Raw genomic sequence first — 26,222 nt, 5'->3', positions numbered from 1 at the left:
TATTAATTGGTGTGAATATTTAAAAATAAAACTCTTTATTGGATACTTACTGAAGTAACAATGTGTGTAATGATGTGGTATGTTGGACTTTTATTAAAATTTCAGAAAAAAACAAAACCAAAACCAAAAACTCACAGTCAGAAAATGAGTTGTATATATGCAATAAATAGACAAAATATTGTTACTTGTTGAAGACTGTTGATGGCATAGAGTAACATATTCTACTATTCTGTTTTTATGTATTTTCTAATACTCATTTATAATAATTGATTTTTTAATATTGAAATAGGAAATAAGAATTAAATCTATGAATTGAAATGGAGAATGATCAAGATACTAAATCTGACTGTCATCATGTTAGAGATTAGGAGTAGGTTTGTGGCAACATTTGATCAGAAAGATAATGTTGTCAAATATAACTAATAATTTCATCTCAGTAGCTGAGAAATTCATGGTGAAATGAAAACTAATGATACAGACAGCAAGAAGATAAACACAGGTTAAAATAAAATCCCGTATGGTAGTATTCAAGAGACATTTAAAAGTCTGCAACTCGAAAATGAGGAGAAGAAGATGTAGAAGATAGAGACTAGGAGAAGAGGTTCAACAGTTGAACTTTGGATGATATAGATAATGCTTGAGGTATAAAAGCCGTTGTATGATTGGAGAATAAAATAAATTGATTTCAGAGCTATAGTCAATATTTGAGGGGAAATTTAAAGACTGAATCATAGATTGGAAACTTGATTGGTGTGAGAAAACTTAGGAAAAATTCCATGAAGCAGAAGCCAAATATGGAAGGGAAGGGCAGAGGATATAAACCAAATGAAGTGCAATTAATATGCATAATAAAAATGTAGATTGTGCCAGTAAATTTGGAAATTAAAAGATGATTCCTTGATGTAAGCATTTAATTTTACTGGATTTCAAACCATCACATAGAGGAATTAAAAACAAATAATTGCGGGGAAATGGGAATAGTAGTTGTAATTTATTATTTTGAGACATTTATCTATCACAAGAAAGAATAAATATAATGGTTTAGAGAAGGGTAAAATTTGATTGATTTATTTCCCCACCCCACTTGACAGAAGAGATTGTGTGTGGAACAGATTTGCAAAGATCAAGAGCTAGTGGAAAGATTTGAAATGTTTAATGAAATAATTGCTGAAATTCTTGAAAAAAGAACAATGTGATATAATTAATAATGAAACAGAAAGGGAGTTTAATCTGAAAGATGAACAAATAAGAGAGGGAGAAAAAGGAGAGGTACCATTAGAAAAATTCTTATGCCAATAGTTCAGAGTTTTCCCATAGGATTTTTCTCTAAGTAAAGAAGTTAACATTCACCAACGAGAAGTGAAAGTTTTGTATTTAGCTTTACGGTTGGAAGTAGTGGATTTGCATTAGGATAGAAATTCAACATGTTTGGGAGAGCCTAAAAGATGAAAATTGATAGATGGATAGTCAGACAGTGGAGGGATCTGCTGAGACTTGTCATGTGGAGCTGCCTGAAAGAATTGTCTCTGGTGTGGAGATAGGGAATATTTCTATTGGCTAGAGTATTTAATTTGTAGAGAATGTTGTTGTCCACACAATTTGTCATTTTTATTTAACACTTATATGTGAGCCTATCATCAAACTGATGGCTTATTCAAACTGATAGATGAATACAAACAATTTAATAGTCTGATATAGTATAGCTACATGTCACATAATAATAGCCTTTACAAAGATCCACGTTTTCAAAATATCCCTGGAGATCCTGATGGAATTTAAATTACTTGCTAAATATTGTGAGCCAGAAGATATAAACTGCAGTTTGATCCAAGACTCAGCGGCAGTGGGAGGCCTAACGGAGAAGAATTGGTGTTGTTTAAGTTTAGTGCATGCCCACAAGGGCTATTATTGATTTTATGATATGAATTTTGTTACTAAGATAAAAGCAATGGTAGAGCCTTTAGGTTTCTTTCGTTTCTTTCCCCTCATTATGTAATACAAGAAAAAAAGCCATTTAAAATAAGTATATTTTAAATAACATATATTTAATAATAATTAAATAAGTTGCTAATTGTGGAGTGAGTAGTTGGTTTTATAATTGGCTTTGCACAAATGCACAAGAAGTATCCAGATTATCACTTATCAGAAAGTCAGAAATAGAAAAGAGTACATATATAAAGTCATATTTAATAACACTGAATAAGTATTTATATGTCTAGGGCAGCTAGACGATCATGTGTTACACTTTAGATTTTTAAAATTATATATGTAACAAGCATTATATATATTATGCAAATAAATTTTATATATTTCTTTTACTGCAACATTAGAATAAGGTAAATTTTAAGTATTGATTGAAATTAATTGGTTAAATATAATTCGTTAAATGAAGGTCATAAGCTGGTACAAAACCTTAACTACCTTGTAAAAGTTTCTCAAATTTTTTGAAACTGCGATTTTTTTTTAGATTTTTTAAAACTTTATTTATTCATGATAGACATAGAGAGAGAGAGAGGTAGAGACACAGGCAGAGGGAGAAGCAGGCTCCATGCAGGGAGTCTGACTCAGGACTCAATCCCGGGACCCCAGGATCACGCCCCAGGCCAAAGGCAGGTGCCAGGGTTCCCCGAAGCTACATTTTTAAAAAGATTTTATTTATTTAAGACAAAGTGTGAGCAAGGGAGAGAGAGAGAGAAGGAATATGAACAGGGGAAGAGGGAGAAGCAGACTCCCTGCTGAGCAGGGAGTCCAATTCCCAGGAACCTGGGATCACGACCTGAGCCAAAGGCACACACTTAATAGCTTAACCAGTGAGCCACCCAGGTGCCTTGAAACTGCATTCTAAAATACGTCATAAAAACCAGTTTAAACTGCAATTTAAAAACTGGTTTTAAACCCAACCACCTTGATGGGGCAATTACAAAAAGAAAGAAAAACAAAACAATGCTTTTATTTGTTTATTTGTTTTTCCTCAGGAAAGCAGGAATAGTTATTTTTAGTGAATAGTGTACAACCACAGAGATATGTACAGGAAGTCTTATAGGAAAAATAAAGCCTGTATTCAATTTTATAATACTCCTGCACTATGACTTTATTTTAAAATTGAAGTTCATAATCTGATAGTCATTTAAAAATCTATATCAATCTTTCCTGCACTATTTGACACTATTGTGTCTCTTCTGGTCTCCTATGTTTTTGATTATTTTGCTCTGGGCTTTATACATTCCTTTTCCACTTTCTGGTCTCTATCTCTCAGATTCTATAAGTCTCTGTATTTTTGCCTTATTTTCTCCCCCTCATCTATTCTTTCTCTCAGAAAGCATCCCATGACTTCAATTACAAGCTGGACATAAATAACTCTCAAATTTTCACATTTCTGTTACTTTCCTTCCTTCACCTTTTCAGTGGATCTTCATTGACACTGAGGATAATTCCCCAATGTTTAGTCTACCCTTTCAGACATGATTTAAACACTTGGCAGATGTTGCTTCCACTAGTGACACTATTCTGGTATTTTGTCAAGCTAAATTCTATTTATCCTTCAGATTTTAACATAGTATCATGAAATCCATAGTATAAATTAACCTCCCTTACTTCTAATTCACAATATTCTGTTTTTTTTTTTTGTCCTCAGAAACTAGACTTTGGAGTTGTGTATTTATTCATTTATATGAGTATGTGTGCATTAGCTGTTATTGATACTATGTGGTAAGCATTCAGAGGACATGGACTATATCAAATAAACTCATCCCTCTATATTGAGAAATACAAGAAGATCAATAAACATGTGTTAATTGGATAGAGGACCAATCAAATGCTTTGTTACTTATGAGCTAAGTTTTTTCTTTTTCCTTCTTTCTTTCTTTCTTTCTTTCTTTCTTTCTTTCTTTCTTTCTCTCTCTTTCTTCTTTCTTTCTCTTTCTTTCTTTCTTTCTTTCTTTCTTTCTTTCTTTCTTTCTTTCTCTCTCTCTCTTTCTTTTTCTTTCTTTCTTTCTTTCTTTCTTTCTTTCTTTCTTTCTTTCTTCTTTTTCTTTCTTTCTTTCTTTCTCTCTCTCTTTTTTGTGCAAAGACATTGATTAAGATAAATGTCACCTCCCCAAACTCATCATGTCAAAAACTTTATTCATCTTTTGCTAAACAAGGCTCCCTCCTCAACTCTACATTTTAGAAAATTGGCATCATGTTTCATTTTATTTTACTTGTTCTTCCCCATTATTTTGTTTATGAAATAATTCTATTTCTTAATTCATAATTTCTCTTGGATTCTCATTTTCTTCCTCCCACCTACAACCACAAAATTCATTTCCATACAAATGTCTAACAAGAAAATACAGCTTTAGCTTTTTTTTCTCAGCAGCAAGGTGTTTAGAAAATGGGATCTATTCCTGGAAACATAATTCTACATGTTTCTTTTTGACAAACACATGGTCATCCTTCAGATCCTCACTTTGGGATCATGGTTTCATGGGGAAAACTTTGTTGAACATTGACACATGTTGTTTCTTGGATGATTCAGAAACTGAGATGGACTTAATGTTATTTAAGGAATTAGTTGGAGTTGATACTTTAGAAGAAGAGGAAGGAAGCATGGCTGGGCCAAGGAAAAAGTTGATCTATGATGCTGACTTGATGATTGCCTCAGCTGCCATACAGGAAACTGGTACAAAAATGGTCCATCAGAGTTGCACTGTTTTGGTTCAAATTGTCTCAGCCTTATATGTCTACTTCCTTCAGTCACTGGATATGGGCCTCCCTATGAGGATACTGACCTTGAGTAATATCTTTCCAAAGGTAAGACAATGCATGAAGCAGGTGACAATGGCAGGTAATCACGTTGGCAAACAATGTCCTTATTTGTGAAGCTGGATGACCCATCATGGTTTTCACCACAGCCATTAAAGCAGAATTAGTGCAAGTGTTTTGTGTAATCCTATCCAACTCATAGGGCACTTTTGTTTTTTCCATACATTTTAATTTATTTTATAAAAAAGAAAATGTCTAAAGAAGTTTGAAAAAAACATTATGCAAATCTAGGACTTGGTAATTTAAGATTCTGGGTAATGTTTGTTATTCAGTATATTTTTCTGTACTTCAAAATATTTTTAACAAAAAACAAATACAATATGTTGGTTGTTTTTTCATTCCTCCAATATCATGCCATGTTTATCCAGATCATGGAATTGCCAACCTTATTATAATTTCCTATTTAGTTATGTATTAGTCATTATTCTCCAAATTTCCATAAGGACAAATTCTCCCTCAATTAAATGTTTGGACTTAGCAAAATGCCAGGAACATAGCACCAAATCCAAATTTGTTTCTGAATGAATGAGAATTGCTGTATGTCAGACTCCAAATGAGTAATGAAAACTTGCCACTTGATGCCTCCACATGGCTTGCTATAAATCATCAACCCTACAAATTTAGGAGGTACAAGATTATTCACAAATGGACCTGAGGCACAAAATTCTGTTAGAATGGTCAAACTGTACACTTATTTCCAGAAAGGAGAATCACTTTCATCTGAGTTTCTCTCTCTCTTCATCACTTCTTTTTGATCCTGTAATTAACTTGGTATTTGCATATTGATAAGTTAACTTCTGAATTTGTAAGTCTCTTCAAAAAATCTTACTAAGATTAAACCTGGGCTATCTCAGGGGACATATTAGATGCAAACAAGCCTGTGGGGATCTACATCAACAGCTAGGCTATTCTACCCACACCCCATCCTAATGTCAGAATTTAACCATTACAAAATCACTGGTGAACAAGGACCAATAGTGACCTGAGGAAGAGGTGAAGGTGTTGACTTCTGATTGTGAGTACTGAAGAGATTCACTTCACACTCCTGGCTTAGATATTGTATTGAAAGAATTTAGGATTAACTTAGTGGAATCAACCTGTTATTTTCCTGGAATTTCTATGGTTCCACGTTTGGATGAGCATGTCATTAAATGTTCAAAGAAAAACTTCTGTACTATAATAGGTAGGTCTTAAAGCTGTACTTTTGACTTTAGCTTTTTTATGTACCATATTCACATACAACTGTTCCAGCTAATATTTTACATGTTGATTCACTTTGTAATGTATACAAATTTTAAAGAAAATATTATATCACTGTTCTAAAATTTTTTAACTCTCAATCTCATTAGTAAAACTCAGCCAATATTTTATTATTGTTATATATTAAAACAGATTTCATGAGAAACCACTTTATATGTTATCAAGAGACTATGATCTATACATTGGAAAGTACTCTTCTAAGGATTAGTTCCGTTATTTATCAGTCCTTGCCATTTACATCCTACATAACTTGAAACTAGAGGTTTTCAAACACAATTTGAACAAGATAGCCCTAAAATTCTCACATCTTGTGAATTCATAAAGTTCCTGAACCTTAAATCCAAGAACTACAGGATAATAATAATAAAAAGATTTGATTATTATCTTATATAACTTTAGTGAGCAAAATTTCTATTCCCTAGTGAGAATCATTAGTGAAAGTATTAAAAAGTGTTGGGACTTGAAGTTAACCATGAGAATATTTTATCATCCTGGATAATATTCAAATCTGTCAGTTTGCTTTGAATAAGATTTGCAGTGTGGAGACTAGAAAGCTGAAAGCCCTTATTTTCTCATGAAATTATAGGGTTTAGCAGAAACTTCGAGAGGTCATACAACCCTATCATCTAACTTTGAAGTTGGATTCATCTAAACTATTCCAAACAGATGAAATTTTGCTTTATTGTAAGACATCCCTATCAAAGGAAATTTTAAGTCTATTTTCAGACTTTGTTTTCTGTACTAATAACTTCAATACAGTTGGAAATCTGAACATTTAAGATAGTGCTATATAGCTGATGGTAGCTCACTACTTGTTGACTGACAATGTCTTATTTAATCAGAAATGGAGAAAGATAAATTATAATCATCTTCAAAAGGTAATGTTTAAATCATCTTTACCTTCTAGTTTCTAAACTAAAAATCTCAAGTAACTCAGCAAATTCCTAAAGTTTGTAAAGACTTTTTAGTCTTTAACAGAGTTTTGAAATATAAATAATTTTCACCTATTGAAATAATTTGCAATTAGAACAGGAAGATTTCAAATATCCAATTGTTTACACTCTAATTCTCATATTATTTTCATTTGTATTACTCCATGTCATAAGCTATCATAAAAAAAAAAGTGGCAATGATGTATTCCTTAAGTTTATGGCTTTGCATTATCAGATATCCTAAGTGTAAATATTCTCATTCAGGGTAGAATTGCATTCTTTTTTGCTAGTATTTCCTTTGGTCTTTTTTTATTATGCCACTTTTGTCAACCTTTTGAAAACATGACATTAGCAAATAAAAAGTTTTATGGGGAAATGGCTAATGGCATTATGGGAATTGAGACAATCTGAAATATTTGCCATGAATTTTGGTAATAGTTTAAGAGCTTCACAAACTACAGGCCAAAACAGTATATTATTCACTTTGTTTTACAGAAATGGATATTTCAATATCTGCATTGTTCATGCAGTTACTTTTTTTTTAAAGGGGTAAAATCAGTGTAGTGACTAAAGCTTTTCAATCAGTGAAAATATGTGGAATAATCTCTAAATATCCTTAACAATTTCCTTTCTGCTGATATCAGTTTCAGCCCCATTTCAAACTGCATCATGACTTTTCTTCTTTCTTCTTTTCTTTCTTTCTTTCTTTCTTTCTTTCTTTCTTTCTTTCTTTCTTTCTTTCTTCTTCTTTCTTTCTTTCTTTCTTCTTTCTTTCTTTCTTTCTTTCTTTCTTTCTTTCTTTCTTCTTCTCTCTTTTTTTTTTTTTTTTTATCAAATAGGATTCTGTAGAAGTGATGGACTGTTCCTCTTCCAAGGCTAGATGGCAAAAGATGTTTCTACCTTGCTTTCTCTTGGTTCACTAGCTCTGGGGGAAACTAAATGTCATGCCATAAGCACACTCTAGCAGCGGATGGAAAAGGTCACATGTCAAAGGACTATTGGCCTCCTGCCAACAACCAGGGCTTACTTGCCAGGCATTTGAGTGAACATCTTTGGAAGCAGATTCTCGCCCTAGGTAAGCCTTAAGAAGACAACAGTTGCTCTGGTCCACATACTAGCTGCAATCTCAGAAACTGTGAGCCAAAGATACCAAGACCCACAGGAATTGTGTCAGATAATAAATGCATATTGTTTTAGGATATTCCTAGATAATCTGTTAAGCAGCAATAGATAACTAACATTACTTCCTAATTACTCTTAAGAAATAAGAGGAACAGATTGCTTCATATTCTTTTCTGATTACAAAAGTAAATTATTTTTACTTGGTTCTTTTTTCCCTCTTGTTCTCAAATGTCAGTTTATGTTTGGAACATTATAAATCAAATAATATACGAAATACAAAAAAAAAAGTAAAATTAACAAATTCAGCTAGCATGAAAGATGTCTTTAGTTTTAACCATTATCTATAATTTTCTAGGGACAGGACACCTATAGATAGGGCTATTTAACATATACAGATAGGGATTTTGAAAAGATGAATTTCATTAAACAAAAACCCCAAATCTGTGACTTGTAGAAGACTCAGATTTGGAGAGTGATTTAGTTAACTTTGCATAGATGTATAGACACAAGATAGGTAAATATACATATTCATGTAACTTTTTTTTTTCTGCAAGAAATAAGTTTTGGTGTACAAGTAATGTGGGGAGGGTAATTAACATAATCACTCTGTAGACATCATAGATTTCCTGGAACTCACACGAATGAACCTAAGAGCTAAAACGTAGTCTTTTTACTAAAATGCACACACTTCAACTCCATATAACTTGTAAGGCTACACGCTATACACTGAAGCTACCAGAATAAGGATTTTGAAATTACCATGAGTTGACTTTATGTACTTAGAGTCCGGTTGTATTATTATTAGTTTTCCTTGTTTTTGTATTTTTAGATAATAGACTTTACCTGAATAATCCTTGCTGGTAGGTTTCTGGCCTGAGATTTCTTCTTTTTTTTTTTTTTTGAAGTTCCTACCCCATTTTCCATAATGAAGTGAACATGGAGAATTTCCCCCAACAAATGTTCTCAGTACTTTTATGATTTTACTTATCAAAAATAAAACTTTACCTTGTAAACAAATTGGTATTTATTTTAAAGTAATTTATAAGGTAGGCAAAGGCACCTTGGACATTGCATCCCCAGGGGAAAAACTGTTCATATAGATGGTAACAGAAATGGCAACTCTGGAGGTAGACAGCAGGCAATTAGTGCAAATTTATACCTTACAGCCCTTGTGAAACATTTTTTCCTTAAATACTATTAGTTATTACAGATTGATGTCTTGAACATAATATTCCTTTCCATGGAGGTAAAATGACACTTTAAATTTTTTACTTCTTTAGTTCTGTTTCTAGATTTTCTTCTTAATACATTGATTTGTCTATTTTTGTCATTTTTGTACTGTTCAAAATTTTAGCCTCATAGCTGAAGCTAGGCAGGTTTTCTTTTTTAACTTGGAATTCTCTTATTGTCTCTATTTCTGATGGCTTTTTGGAGAATTTTATCTAGTACAAAGGAAATCATGAAATTTCTATTAGTCTTGAATAAAATATGTATATTGGTGAGGAAAAGAGACCATGAAACAATACTGGGTTTATCACATATAAGAAAGAAACTTTTCATACTTCACTTATAATTTTAAATAATCTACTGGTTGAGGCACCTGGGTAGCTCAGTCAGTTAAATGTCTGCCTTTGGCTCAGGTCATGATCCTGTGATCCAATTCGAGATTGAGTCTCGAATTGGGCTCTCTGCTCTACGGGGAGTCTGCTTCTCCCACTCCCTCTGCAGGTCTCCCTGCTTATGCTGTTTCTCTCTTTCCCTCCGTCAATAAATAAATACAAATATTAAATAATAATAATAATCTACTGGTTTCCTTCAAGTAATTCACACTTTTTATTATTTCTTTTTAGAACTGTTTTGAAGTTTATGGAATAGCTTCACATGTTTGGGTATGTACATGAGTGCTCATGTGCACACAATTTTTGGCAACTTACTGATTGAGTTAATTTTCCCAGATTCTGATTTCAATTATAGTTTTATTTGGAAAACTTATTCTCTACATATGAGACAATTTACATATCAGGGCCTTGCCTAAAGGAGGTTCAGTCATGAGCAGCATTGGAATTCCTTGGTAGCTCATCAAAATACAGACTTTCAGACCCCACCCAAGATATATATTCATTTAGCAGCTACATTTTCCAAGATGCCCAAGGGATCTTGAGCATACATTAAAGTCTGATAAACAGGATCATAGAAGGTATTTCTTACTTAAAAGTAAGTCATCAGTAAAGTCTTTAAGGAAAGCTTTTCTTTGACATTTTGTATTATATCCATTATTATTACTTCATTCATATCTCTTTGATAGTATGTAATATTTTTGTAATATTACACGCACATGCACCAAAAAAATACACATACTTTTGACAACATATTTTACAGAATTTTCATTTTTTGTGATTCATATTAAAAATTAACTTCATATGTATTGATTATTAATTTCATATATGTGAATTTCCCTCCTTTAATACTTATTAGGTATCACAGATATTTATTAATTTTAATCTTGTCACTAAAATTCTGCTCTACTTTTGCCATGTTTAAGGTATAATTTAGATATCGCAAAATGAATTCTTTTGTTTTTTTGTTTTTTTTTATCCTATTTATTCATTCATGAGAGACACAGAGAGAGAGAGAGGCAGAGACACAGGCAGAGGGAGAAGCAGGCTCCATGCAGGGAGCCTGATGTGGGACTTGATCCCAGGAATCCAAGATCACACCCTGGGCTGAAGGCGCTAAACTGCTGAGCCACCAGGGCTGCCCACAAAATGAATTCTATTTAGATACATGATTTGTTGAATTATTACAGACACATATAATCCTGTAATTATCACACTTCAAGATATAGAAGATTTTCATTGCTATGAAAAGGTATGAAGAATGTCTTTGTAGTCAGTCTCCCACATAGTCAATCTCCTATCTCACTCCCATCTGAATCACCTGAAACTACTCTTATGTTTTCTGCCCCAATTGTTTTGCTTTTTCAGAATATTGCATAAATGGGGTAATATAGGGGTCTTAACAACCCACAAGTTTTGAATCAATGCAGTACATCTTTAATTGGCAATTTTAGCTCTAAGAGCCCCCCATGGGGAGAACCAAAGGAACACTGCAACTCAGTTTTTCTCTGTGGCCAATCTTGTTTCCTTCTCCTGACTTCCACAAGTTTTGTTTCCCTAATAAACATTCTTCCCACCAAACAATCTTTCTCCCCTCCACAAGACAGAGACCTAGAACAGTAAAATAGGCATATCCTCCATCATAATTCAAATGGTGTTAGTCTTAACCAATATTGAAGAATTACAATCTTATGAAGTGTTCCCCATACCACAATAGGATTCAGTTAAACATCAATAATAGAAAGAGGTATAGAAGATCTTAACTTATCTCAAAATATTTAGACACTACATACTATGCTTCTAAATATCAAATAAGCCATAGAAGGAGTCACAGTAGATACTAGAAAAGATAAAATAAATGACAAACAAACAACACCTATTCAGGCTTGTGAGGTGCACCTAAATAAATGTTTAGAAGGAAATTTAGAACACTAAATATTTGTATTAAGAGGAAATAAATTGTCTCAAATCAGTGACATCAACTTATGATACATAAAATACCTTTTATTCAAAATTGTAATTAAAAAGTCAAGGTATAAAACATCACCAACATTTTTGCTATGTTCTCAGTGATCTTAAAATATACTGCAAAAAAGTTATTTTTGTCATTTGAACTCTAACATAGTACAGAAAATTTTATTATTAGAATATATACTCAAGATATTTAAAATTTATTCTACATTTGCTTAGTGAATCTGTAATTTTGATAAAGTATATGCCAGCTATTCAGATCCAAGAAATAAACATATATCAATGACTTTTAAGTTATAAAATTAATGCCATTAGTGTAGAACAGAATATTAGATATTATTAAACATTTCTAACATTTGACTTTTTGAATTAACTTTATTCTATATTGTATCTAACAACAATTGTGGTGTATGCAAATAATATTTTAAAATGTGGCTTATGTTCCCTAAAGATACACCAAAATTAAAGACAGAGTTCTTATGCTATTAATATATTGTGCAATGGCTTTTTTCTCATCTTTCCATTTACACATTCTGATCTCCTCTGCTTTGCATTATTGCGAGATATTCTGAGATATTCACACGCAATTTCAAAATTGGCTAAGTATGTTTTTTGTCCACAGTATCCCTGGATCTGAATTTTCTTCTTGCACTGGCAGGCTTGTCTCCATTTCAGAAATCCAAGTTACTCACAAAAGTCTAAAAAAAACTACCTAGAAGTAAAGTATTTAATTAAGTACAACTTCATATGCATTACTTCCCCAGGAATATATGCTTTTAAAAGTGGCACCTTGACTTTTTATGGAGAGGTAAGTGATATAATCTCTTAATGTAAAAATTAAGTAATCTTGGCCAAAATTTAAGAAATATATCAAGAAAACTGGACCTTTCCCTATGGATAACTTATCTTTTAATTGTAAGGTCAGACAACATCTTTTCCTCTGCCTTCTTCCAGAAAAAGTCTAATGTTTTAATATTTCAACTATATGTCCTTTCTGCATAACTGAGAAGACTATGACCTCTTGAGATTGGCACATGATATAATGCCATTTGGGTTATTTTATTTCTGCTGTCATTGTTTCAGTAGCTCCTCTTACTACCCTCAGAGTAATTGTTTTCAGAAACTAGAGTTTTCATAAAGCTTACTGATATTATCATAAATTACATTACTTTTGTCATTGATATAACTTTGTTTTCTCAAGGTTTTTTATTCTGGAATTTCAGTTTTCTAAATTAATTGTAAATGATATCACACATTTCATCAGACACCCTTAAACCTTAGAAAGCATGATTCATTTTATCAATTATAAAGTCATGCGTTTTGTGGGATGCCTGGGTGGCTCAGCAGTTGAGCATCTGCCTTTGGCTCAGGGCGTGATCCCAGTCCCAGGATCAAGACCCACACTGGGCTCCCTTGAGGAGCCTGCTTCTCTCTCTGCCTGTCTCTGCCTCTCTCTCTGTGTCTCTCATGAAGAAATAAATAAAATCTTTAAAAAAAAAAAAGTCATGCATTTTGCATACACAACACTAAGGATAAAAACAAAGCACTGCTGAATAAGGTGTTAAATATGGGGAGTTTTTGTTTATTGTTCCATTTTTTTTAAATCATTAGTCCCTAGTGTAAAGACCAGTGAAACATTGCAAGATTAGTCTCTGGTCATTGACATTTCTAATGTTAGATAAAGGAAATCATAACAGTAGTACACACATAAGTAGACTATCTCTAAAATGATGAATTATTATCAATAGTCTAGCAAAGATAGCAGGGGAGAAAAACGGTAAAGGTAACCAGAATACAAAAACAAAAACAAACACAAAAAAACTAGTAAACTATAAATTGTATTAATTACATTCCTTGAACTTAGAATATTCAAGAAATATTCAAGAACTCAGTATATGCAATAAATATTTAATGAATAATCGAATGGCATACTTGAGCAATTTTTAAAGGTAAAATATGGGGATAATATTGTGCATTGTATTAATCAGTAACCTCTGGCTAGCAACCTCTCTTGATTCATAAAAACTATCTTTTCTGTTAACTAACATTCTCTACTTAATATGTATATTTATATAAATATGTGGCAATGTTTAGCAAATTATTTCATACCTTCATCATGTACTATTTCAAAAGTTGCTGACTATTTAAAATAGATCTCTTTTTCTAGACTACATGTCATTTAGAGAAGAAAACAAGTTTTTTTTTTTTTTCTTTGATGATAATTGCAATTAAACCTAGATTTCAAGACTTACTTCCTATAGTTCATTCTAACCCCTGGATGGTGGGAAAATTAAGCAAAGAATTAAGAAAATGATTTAAAATATCCTTACTTCAATAAAGAAAGGGCTTTTTCAAGGTTGCATCTTAGATAATTCTAATTGTTTTGTAAAGACATTTAAAGATTTTTAAAACTGTAAAAATTGAGAAAATATACTCTTCCAGCATGCGTTTTGATTATTTCATGCCCATTTTGTTCTTCCTCTTACTTCCCTATCGCATGTAGAGAAAATACATCTAGCTTTAAGAGAATTTAAGAAATCCAAGAGTAGTTTGATAAACTGTTAAATGGGAAATAGCTAAACTCATCAGGGGTTGTGCTAGATAATGCTATTTCATCTTATTTGCCCCAGACTCTAGCCATTTTATTTTCAAAGACAATTTGCCTAGTCCTACACTCAAATACGGATCAAGCTTGTTTTCTACTTTCTGAAAATAAATAGAATTAGTTAAATTAATCAGATTATCAGTGTAAGTTAACTCATTAAATAGCTAATGAATTATTAACCAAGAGACAAAACAAACAAGTCCTACCACTATTGACTTAGATACAGGTTTACTTAAGACATTGATCTTCAAGAAGGTAGGCATACCCTGGGGGCTACGTAAATCTTCCAAAGATAAGAGTGTACAATCTTAAAGAAATCAGTCCAGATAATCTGCGTCTATATTTACTGTGTACTAACACTCCTTTCCTACTTCCATTTTTGCAAAATTTCTCCCACTTTACAAAACAAAAGCACTCTTCTCACCTAGCATCAATCTTATTGTGGTATATTACCTCATATATAAAAACATCCAGAGAATCAAAGGAGCAATAGGAAATATCATTTTCAAAGAAGACTTCTTTTATGGTTAATTAAGGTACAGTAAACTACTTCGAGGCTTCCCTATATAAGCATGGTGTTAGAGATGGTGTACTTCACCTTGTATACTGTTAAATTCAATCTTTTACAGAATACTGTCAGTGGGAGATTTTACATCTTCTATTTCCTAAATGTTGTCAAGTAGTGCATTGCCCTTATGAAAAAATGTGAGAGCAAAGCAAAGAAAGTACTGATTTCTTTTAAAGAAGTGTTATTTTTTTCATAAATTTAAACATAGAAATTCTCTCCTCAGCTACACCTGCAAAATAGAAAGTACCTTCAAACAGCAAAAGAAATTCAAGTTAGTGATACTAATACAATTAAATGTAACTGATTTTTTTCAAAACTATTTTTTTAGTTGTATTGGATATGACTCAAGGTTAAAGATTTTGTACACTTTCTTTTATATTCAATATTTACAAAAGTACTTACAATCTATTTGCCCAGATCAAATTACAAAATACTTATTCCAATTACAATCTAATCTCATTTTATTTCTAAATGTTTACTATATTGTAAGTTCCAATAACAAAACTATAAATCAAATGCTAATTGCTAAAGCTATTCATTTAAAATAGTATAGGACTTGGGGCACCTGGGTGGCGTTGGTTAAGCATTAGACTCTTGACTTCAGCTCAGGTCATAATCTCAGTCATGAGATGATGCCCTATGTCAGGCTGCATGCTCAGAGTGGAGTCTGCTTGAGAGATTCTCTCTCTCCCTACCCCTTCCAATCTGCCCTCTCCCTGTTCATCTCTTTCTCGTTCTCTTTCTCAAGTAATAAATAAAATAAAGTAGAATAGATTTTCATCTTTCTTTAATTATTTATAGAATTTGATCATGTCCCATGAAATTAATGGAGTTATAACTGATTTTTTACCACTGATCCTTAAACATTTTTAAAGCAAAATACGAGTCATCAACACACTCATGTCTAAAATAATTACTACAAAAGTAATAACATGCCAAATATTCTAATTACTATTTCATAAATATAATTTTGGCTATGTTTTATATCTTTTTGAAATTTAGTATTAAGAAACAATATTGATTTATGTTAACAAAACTTAATATCATGTTAGACTTGTTAATGAGTTAATTCCTATCAGTAATATTTTCATTATTTTTCATAGTATTTATGATCTTTCATGCTATAATATAAACAGCTTTATCTGCTTCATAAATAATGTTCCTTTTTGTTTGACAGGAAGTATATCATATTTGGCTGATTGGTACAGATTGATCACTGACTTTGCTAATGTAATGTGGTAGGCATACTCATTAGTGCACTAGGTTAGATAAACACATAAATACAATATTTTTACAAAAATGTATAAAGTACAAAGAATATAAAAATATTTTGTCCAAAAATATAGTGTTGATATAGTCATATTAACTTTAAAAAAATATATCGACAACTCTTTCTAAACAAGTTGGGCAATGAAGTTGCCATGGACTGAAAGACAAATGATGGCAAACATGTTTATTAGTCTTACTAGAGCCTTTTATGGCATGAAATTAACCAAGTACATGGTTTTACTGAATTTGTACAAATTCTTTATAGACATCTTTATAAAAGTGAAAACAAGTAACAAAACTGATTACAAACTATCTCAATATTTTTAAAACTCCAATATAATTAACATATAGGGTTATATTAGTTTCAGGTGCACAATATAGTGATACAATAAGTATATACATTACTCAGTGCTCATGACAATAAGTGTTTTCTTAATCCCCATCACCTATTTCATCCATCTCCCCATCCACCTCCCCTCCAGTAAAGTTTGTACCCTGTACATAAGAGTCTGTTTTTTTTTTGTTTTTTTTGTTTTTTTTTGCCCCTCTCTCTTTTTCTCTCTCCTTTTTTTTCTCTCTCTTTTTTCCTTTTTTTGCGAGGGGTTGTTATTATTTTTTTTATTTTGATTCCAATATTGTTAACATACAGGACTATATTAGTTCAGGTGTACAATATAGTGACACAACAATTCTATATATTACTCAATGCACATCTTGTTTAGTGTACTCATTAATCCCCATCACCTATTTTACTCAATTCCCCACTCACTTCACCTTTGGTAACTCTTTAGTCTCTATAGTTGAGTCTGTTTTTGGTCTCTCTTTTTCTTCTTTCTTTATTCATTTGTTTTATTTCTCAAATTCCACATATGAGTGAAATCATATGGTATTTGTCTTTCTCTGACTGACTGATTTCATTTAGCATTATACCCTGTAGATCCATCTATGTTGTTGCAACTGAAAGGGTTTCATTCCTATTTATGGCCACATTTTCTTTATCCATTCATCTATCCATGGACACTTGGATTGCTTCCATAATTTGGCTTTCATAACTAATGCTGCAATAAACATAAGGGGTTATAAATCTTTTTAAATTAGTGTTTCCACATTCTTTGAAGCCCTATCTCATTTTAATAATGTCATTAATCCACAAAGTTTTCAAATTCTCCTCACTAATCTCATTAAGAGATTGGGTTACAATAAATTGTACTTACTGTTTAATAATTATTAGTATTTACAGCAAAGTTTTCATTAAGTTATTTATAATATTAATAACTCAATATAGCTGATTTCTTGTTTTTACTATTTATAACTTTAAAGTCACAAGATTGTTGAAAGCACTAATATATTAATTTGCCTATTTTCATTGCAAAACAAAGGTCACCATTAATAAGTCTTCTTACACTAAGATACGTGAAACTAGAAAAATTTCCGTGGCATAAATGAAATGGACATACATATTCAAAAAGAAGAATATAAAATTGTCTACTGTTAAGGAATCTGTTTGCATATATTCTAAATGGATAATGTTGTATAACAAATCCCATGGTAAAATAATGATTTTGTTTTTAAATGTCAATATTGACAACATTCTGAAAACTACATCTTTTGAAGCAAATATCAAGAACCTGCCTTGAGGTACCTGGGTGATTCAGTTACCTAAGCATATGCCGTTGGCTCAGGTCATGATCCCCAGGTCCTGACATTGAGCCCCACATCCAGCTCCCTGCTTAGCAGAAAGCCTTCTTCTCCTTCTGCCCCTTCCCCCCAGCTCATGCTCTCCTTCTTACTCTTTTCTCTCTCAAATAAATAAATAAAATCTTACAAAAAAAAAAAAACCTGCCCTATGCTAGGCAGTAGACTGTGAAGAAATGATAATGACACTCAAAACAAAATTCTTTCTCTGAAAGCTTACATTACATTCCAGTCGAACATAGGGTGAATATTTATAAGACTAGGGATTAAATATATTAATAAATTATATAAAGGTGTTATGACCACTAACAATAGGGAAGGAATAATGCTGCTACAATGATTATAGCTAGTTAATTACATTCATACATGGCATTTTATTTTTACAGTATTTTAAAAAGATTTTATTTATTCATGAAAGAGAGAGAGAGAAAGACAGAGAGAGAGAGGCAGAGACACAGACAGAGGGAGCAGCAGCCTCCCCACAGAGAGCATAATGAGGGACCCCAGGATCACGACCTGAGCCAAAGGTAGACACTCGACCACTTAGCCACCCAGGTGCCCCTTATTTTTACAGTATATTATGTACTGATGAATATGATGAGGCAGTTTTGAGCGACTTTAAGATTAATATGATATTTCCTACCTTGGTAACAAATATATATCTTAAAGTCTATTGATACTTTTATATATTATTCTAGGTGTGGATAAATTTACTTAATTGATATTTATCTAAGGAATATGTTACATACATTATTTAATGTAAGTGGTAGAAATATAAAATCTGTAGGAAAATTATGTTATTATTTTATGTTAATATTTGGAACATAACATTATTACATTCCATATATTTATATCATTTGATGTAGGCTATTCCTCTGTGGTGCAATATTCTGCATCATTTTTTTTTTTCAAAGGAAATTCCTTTCCCTCATTCTCTCTTTTCCCCTTCCCTGGGGCTGCAAAGAGTACATGTGGGTGACTGAGAGAGTTTTAATCATGTAAATGAAGAATATTCCCTAGAGGATAACAGAGCAAGTTAGAGAAGTGATCTAGATGCAAAATTACAGTATATACCAGAACACACATACCCATCCTGGAATATTCAGGTATCCTACACTGTACACAGAAGAAAGAAATATTTATATTGTTTGAATCATTGCATTTCTGCTTTATAATAACATACCCTGTGACAGATTCCTTTCACTTTATTGATATAAGGAGACAAGTAAGTCTGTTGATGGGTGAAAGACCATAAAAGTATTTCAATTTAGAATGAATGGAAAAAGTCCAGATTAATCAGCATGGGGAAATATCATAATAAGAAAACCTCAGGCATGTTTTATAGCAAAATTCAGCTTCGTGCTTCAAAAAAAATCACATATAGTTTCTATTTTTGAAAGTGTATTATTGAGACAGGATAGGAAGGTAGATGGCATATTTATAAACTTTTCAGGAATGAAGTTACAGAGCATTTCTCCAGGAAAGATGACTTTTGTCATCACTATTTTACTGAGAAATTCTACATCATCAATGCTCCATCATTTTGGTGATATATGACACTAATAAAGCATCATGATGACCATGATGATGTATATGTGAGTCAAAATATATCATCACAATGGTAGCTCTGAAATGATTTATCAGGGTACCATATCACGATGGTGGATGTTGCATTGATGTTGGAGTACCAGCAAGAAAACACCCCTCAGACTTAAAATTCTTATTTTCATAATAAATGTTTTATTTTCATGAATCTATTTTTATGAGAAATGAACTGTGATAGTATGTCAGATTGGTGAACATAACACACAATAAATTCAAAATATTAAATCTGTATTTTTACGACCATGGATAAGATATTATTATATAAAGAAAGATTTAAGTACAGAAATCACATGAACTATTCAATTATTTCTGGAAATATTTTACTCTCATGATCAAATTAGATACAATTAAAATTTTGTTCCAGGCTTCCAATTTCCTTTTTTTTCATACATGTAGTAGATTAAACTTATATTAGTTCACAATGATATTGCAAACAGAGGCTTTATTTTCAAATTTGTTCTTGATAACCATTGACAAAAGGTATATCTGAACATCAAAACACAGATGTCCTAATAAAATTATCAGCCCTAGGTGATAAGTGAATGTATGTGTTCTCCTGATTTCTCTGAGAGGTTAAAAACCAACGAACAAAAACAAGCACAGAGCAGAAATTCATGTTTTTATTAATGTAAGGCAGAGCTATTATCTAGACTTAGATAATCGAATTTGCAATTACCAAATTGTTGAAACAATACTCTTCTTACATTTATTTTTTTTATTTTTATTTTTTGCAGTTTATTTTTATACATCCTAGTGGCAGATAAAATTTCACTGTCCCACGGAATGCTTTAAGAGAGTGACTGCCAAGACTTTCATCTGTGGTGGACTGGGATGGAAATGTGATAGTAGATGTAAGGTTTCTGGCTTTTGAGCAATGCAGAGGAAATAGTAACTCTAAGTATTGTGGAATTAGGTGGCTGTTGCTAAGTGTCACTTATAAATCAATAAAGGAAAATGGCAGGCTCATATTGATTAATCAGAAAGGCAAAGTATAGGAGAGTTTCCTTCAGCTGTACTTAGAGAGATATTTTTATCTCTTGGACCCAGAGGACACACAGAGTTGAAGATCAAGCACAAGATTCAGATCTCATACAGCTACAACTGCCAGTCTTGAGTCCAGGAATGTAAAACATATCAAGACATTCATTTGGTGACACTGGCAGCAGTCTATTATTAAATGAATATAAGATTGGCCTCAAGCCGATTCAGAGAGCACAAATAATAAGACTCTCTTGACTCCCTTTCAGCTCATATGTATAATATATGAGCTTATAATCATATGACCTTATAATCATTCTCTATAACCAGCTTACAGAGGTAGAAAAAGGTCGATCTTGTTACATGTACTGTTTGGACAAGTGTATATGTGCCAGCTGAAAGTTTATATCTGCACTACAGCCCCATGGGAGGGTAAGCGTGAATGACAGAGGTGAGGGGAAATCTAGTTGGGCACAGCTTTGAGTATAGCTCCTGATTATCTACTTGTTTTAGAAAGAGAAGTCACTCAAGGTAGGAATAAAATTGACCTTATGAACAGTGGTAAATGTCTTGGCTTACCATGTAGGAGACTGAGAAGAACAAAATTAAGACATGTTAATGAACATACCAGATTAGGAACAGAGTGGGAAAATTTTGGGGTGTCTGGGTGGCTCAGTGGTAGAGCATCTGCCGGTGGCTCAGATCATGATCCTGGGGTCCTGGGATCCAGTCCTGCATTAGGCTCCACACAGGGAGCCTGTTTCTCCCTTTTTTTGTGTGTCTCTGCCTCTCTCTGTGTGTCTCTCATGAATATGTAAATAAAATATTTTAAAAAAAGAAAAGTCTGAGAGTCCTTTTTATTGCACAATAATATCCACCAAAGAGCAGTCACTAAACAGAATTATTTTTAAAAAATGTTTCTAAAGGTCTGTTGGATATTTCCAATTTGAAAATTTGCAGACATTTCAAGTTGTCTAAAGATGAATATATCATGTTACTTCTTCAAACTCACTCCTGTTCATTACTTTATTAATGCTAGTAAGTTCATAACACAATGTTCTAGATTTTGTAAAGTTTTATCAGAAGAAAGGTCAATCTCCTTGTAAGGCTTCTGGAAATATTGGTTCAAGCGTTCCAGTTGTATGTCAAGAGAGAATTTATACAGGCTTCCAGTTATGAATGAATAAGTCACAGAAAGGAAAGGTACAGCATAAATATAGTCAATGGTATTGTAATAGTGTTGCATGGTGGCAGATGATAGCTACATTTGTGATGAGCATAGCATATTTTTTAAAAAAAGATTTTATGTATTTATTCAACAGAGGTCATGACCCAAGCCAAAGGGAGATGTTTAACCAACTAGCCACTCAGGTGCCCCTTGAGTTGTTGAATCACTATGCTGTACACCTGAAATTAATGTAACCTTGAGTGTCAACTATCCTCAAATCTTAAAAAAAGAGAGATGGGGGACAGAGTTTGAAATAGTTATGAATATATTCAAGATGAATTTTGGTATGCCTGTATTAGGAAGATAAACTTGTAAGGACCATACACAAATAGATAATTAGGATTGTAAATCTTTTTATGATATCAAGAGTTGAAGTTACAAAATCAAAGAAAGTACCTGGTTGTGAATTTTGTCTTCAAAATGGAATCTATCAGAATACAGGGATACTCTTGAACTTTATATGGTTTCTCCTGTGCTCATATAAATATTTGAAAAGCTTTCTTTTAGTTAGCAGTTTTAACTCAAGCAGCAAAAAGCAGAGGAATTGAAAAAGGAATATGTCTAAAAAGTACTGCTTTTGACAGTGTGCAACGTGTATCCAGGCAACCACGGTCGATTAATGATCCTTCTTAATACCTACTAGTCGGAGCAGCCGGAGTATAAAAGGCAAAGAACCTCAGCTTAAATATATTTTGTATGAGTAGGTCATGGTAAATAGTTATGTAGTATTCAGTGATTCACTAGTCAATCATTAAATATGTAAGTGTGACTAAGACTGCAATTTTGTCCTCAAGGAACTTTTAGACTGCAATATTATGTAAGGAAACAGATGTGAGCTAAGAAGATAGTTCAGGAGAAGAATTTACTGGGATTGCTTTTGTTGAATTAAGACTAAATTTAAAGAATTTGATAAAAATATAGATCAGGAAATTAAATAAATGAAGTAAACAGAGAAAATGTGTGATCCCATTAAGAAATAAGATGAATTCATGATTGAATTATTTTTTGAGTTTTTATCTAAAGTTAAAAATCATAAAAACTGATTTAGTTTATCAAAAAAGGCATCATTGACCATCTTTTACATGACTGCATATTTTATTTTGTGGGTTTTTTTTGGGGGGGGAGATGGGCTATTTTGGGGAGAAAATGCCACCAAAATCAGTGAATAAATACTTAGGTAGAGCTGGTTTTGAAATTTATCAAATTCCTATTTTTCTTTTGAGAATTTGTTCTTTGAACATATTCATCCTCCTATAAATTTCTTATCTCAGGATAATTTACAAACAAATGACACTTCATTGCTAGGAATTAACTAAGAAACATAACTTGTTTAACCTATTATTTTAAAGGCTTTCATTATTTCAATTTCAGTTGTAGCAATTTCGGAAGCATGTAATTTAATTTTTAAGAGTCTAATTTTCTGAAATTTTTATTAGGATATTTCAAAGATCGTATTATATTAGAAATGTACTCTGGATGTGTTATAGAAATCATATAAAGAGAACAGATGAGAACCTCAAGGTCAAAAATCAGGTGTTAATAAGAACAGAGTTTTTCAAAGCTTTCTTAGCTCTTCAGTTAAATCCCCAGATGTTCCAAACTTGTAAAGGCAAGAAAAGGGCAAAAAGAGGTTATTGCATTCAGGGTTTATATATATTGAGGATCATTTTATTGTTGATGCTATTTTCAGATATTTTATATGTCAAAGATAACAGATGACTTTTTTCACCTTTATTTTCATATTTTATAAGTATATATAACTATATAGCATATTTATAACTATATATACATAGTTATATGCATATATGGCTATGTTTTGTGAGTAGAATTTTGAATTACATGAATTATTCATTTAAAACTAAATAATGGAGAATTAAATCTTATGTACAAGAATATGAAGTCACATCCAAAAATGGCTGATGGGAAAATATAAAAATAGTATTTCAAGCTGAGCATAGCATCACATTTGAATATCAAACAAATAAATTGACATTGCTATACAAATTACAGTGACTCTAAATTGCTTTACCAAGTATAGATGACACTGTCACCTGGGTAACAAGCTTGTAAGTTATACATAAAGAATTAGCATTAGATTTTAGAATCCTTATTTCTACATATTCCCAGCTGCACAAACACAAAATAATAATCAATTTTATCATTACAAAAAGACATTGTGGCATTATTGTTTATATGTGTGTCTGTGTGTCTCTGTGCATATCTGTGGCAATTCCTACATTTCTAATCCAAGACAAAAATTATAGCTATTTAAAAATTGTTTTAAAAAATGCTTAGCCTCTATAAGTTTCCTCCTTGGAAAAGACAATCAGTGGTTATTTCTCCGGACACTAGCTGAAATCTAGCAAACTGTGCTTTTTTGATTTTAATCTTATACCCCTGTTTCCTTTTAGGAAGAAGAAAACATGTAAAGTGGGGGTAATTATTTAAATATTTTTGTTTCAGAAATACCTTTTTCCATTGTGGTTTTTACTTTTATTATAATAACAGATGTTATATTTTCACTTACAGAGAATATAATAGCAATAATTAAGTTACTAAGCCTATATAATTAAATCATGACAAGGCAAAGTAGCCATTTTATTTTGAGAATCAAAATAAATGGTAACAAAATGTAGTGGAAAGAGAATGAAAGAATGGAAGACACAGAAAAGGAAAGAAAAACTAAAATGAAATTTAGGATTAATGCAGTAGAAAGGTATATGTTTGAAATAAATATCTAATTATTCATTAAAGATTCTGGGATTTCTTTCTTACTGAGGCAAAAGAAATTTGATCATTACAATTTCTCTCATAGTTTTTAGAACAAGGGAAAGTAATTAAAGAACTTACATGGAATATAACATAGAAAAGCCAAACCACCATTATTTCCATTTAATATTGCCTTAAATGGTTAACATTTATATTCTATCTCACACTAAAACAGTGATAATTTGAGTTCTTTTAATACTTAAGAATGTATTATTAGCACCTAAAATATTCAATTTGAGTGAGTGTCTCCCACGGAGTAAAGGTGTGAGTATGCTCAGTATGGCATATGTTTTTTTGTTGTTGTTATTTCTAAATTCAGATCTACTAACTCTCACATGTGTTCTAGAAAAGTAGTACTAATAGTTTGGGGAATAATATTTTGGAAATTATGAAAAGGTTATTTTGGGAGGTTTGCTTACATGCTAAAAATGAAAATTATTCTGTAATTTTTATATAATATAACAAATGTTGAAGTGATAAATGTCTATGTCAAAAATAGGCATCCCCTGCTAAATATAATAAGAATCTTCTTAAAGTTTTCCATTATACTATATTATGTAATAGTAACTATTCCATGCTTGTTATATTGGCAGAATCAAATATAAATAGAAAATTCTATTTAACGTTATTTTTTTTTCAGAAAATAAACGTGTTTTAGAGGAAGATTCTTGAAGAAAACATCATAGTTTTAGAACTTAATTGCAAATAATGGTCATAACCTAAAATTTCTTCCTAAAGTCATTCATTTTTAAGTTAAATGCTCCATAGTTGAAATATGTTTAAATCACAGTTTGATTTAAAATGAATTATAATAACAGTTTTCAGAAAATACATGTTGCCACTTTTGGCACAGTGTTTCCATTTTAATCTTTGGCCTTAATTTTTTGTCCTTGATTTCAGTGTCACAAAGTTGAGAGGATGAAGACAGTGATTAATATAATCTGGAATCTAATTCCTCCTGGATAGTACTGCTTCTGCCTTATTGTATTAACTCTTCTCAGAAACATGCAGGTGATTATTTTCTTTAAAAAAAAAATGAAGTCAAGGTCAATGAAAGCTTGATATATGTATAGATTTCATTTCTGAAATATTATATACTTTCAGAGCATAAAACTTGTATATAGAATAAATATGATACAAATTATCCATAGCCAGTCATGGAATTTCATATAAAAAATAAATAGCCAGGGAGGAATCTCCCTAAATAGTTTTCTTTTGAAACATTTTTTGGTAAGATATAGCATCAAGCAAAGACAAAGACACCAGGTAGTCTTTTACCTTAAATGCTTATTCCCTGATATTACATTTCAGAAGAGTTATGAAAATAGAATATGTTATCTTTATGATACAAGTGGGCAAGAAGTAGATCTATGGTAAAGATTGTTGTTTTTTTCATTTAAGAGCTTAATTTAGCATGCATATCTTTAAAATCATTATGCAAAATAAATATAATATAGTTATATTTACAAAGTAAGTTTACTCTGAGCTATGTTAAAATCAAATTCAGGTTGCATATTAAAAGGCTCATTAAGAAAAAAGACTTCATTTAAAAGTTGATTATTTCTCAATGCAAGGCCTATAATTAATGGAAAGTTATCAAACATAGTTCATAGAATTATGATTCCTTGTCACCAGAAATAATATCTAGCATGCATTAAGTGTCAGGTATGGTTCTGAGTATTATTTAGATATATTAATTAAGTCTTCCAAACAACTCTTCAGGGAAGAACTTACTTTCATATATGAGGAAGAAGAAAGGTTGAATAGCTTGTTTAGGTTTACTAGCATATGAGAAAGCAGG

This window comes from Canis lupus, chromosome 3, assembly GCF_003254725.2.
Source record: "Canis lupus dingo isolate Sandy chromosome 3, ASM325472v2, whole genome shotgun sequence".
Taxonomy (NCBI): Eukaryota; Metazoa; Chordata; class Mammalia; order Carnivora; family Canidae; genus Canis; species Canis lupus.
Note: the sequence above shows the minus strand (reverse complement) of the source record.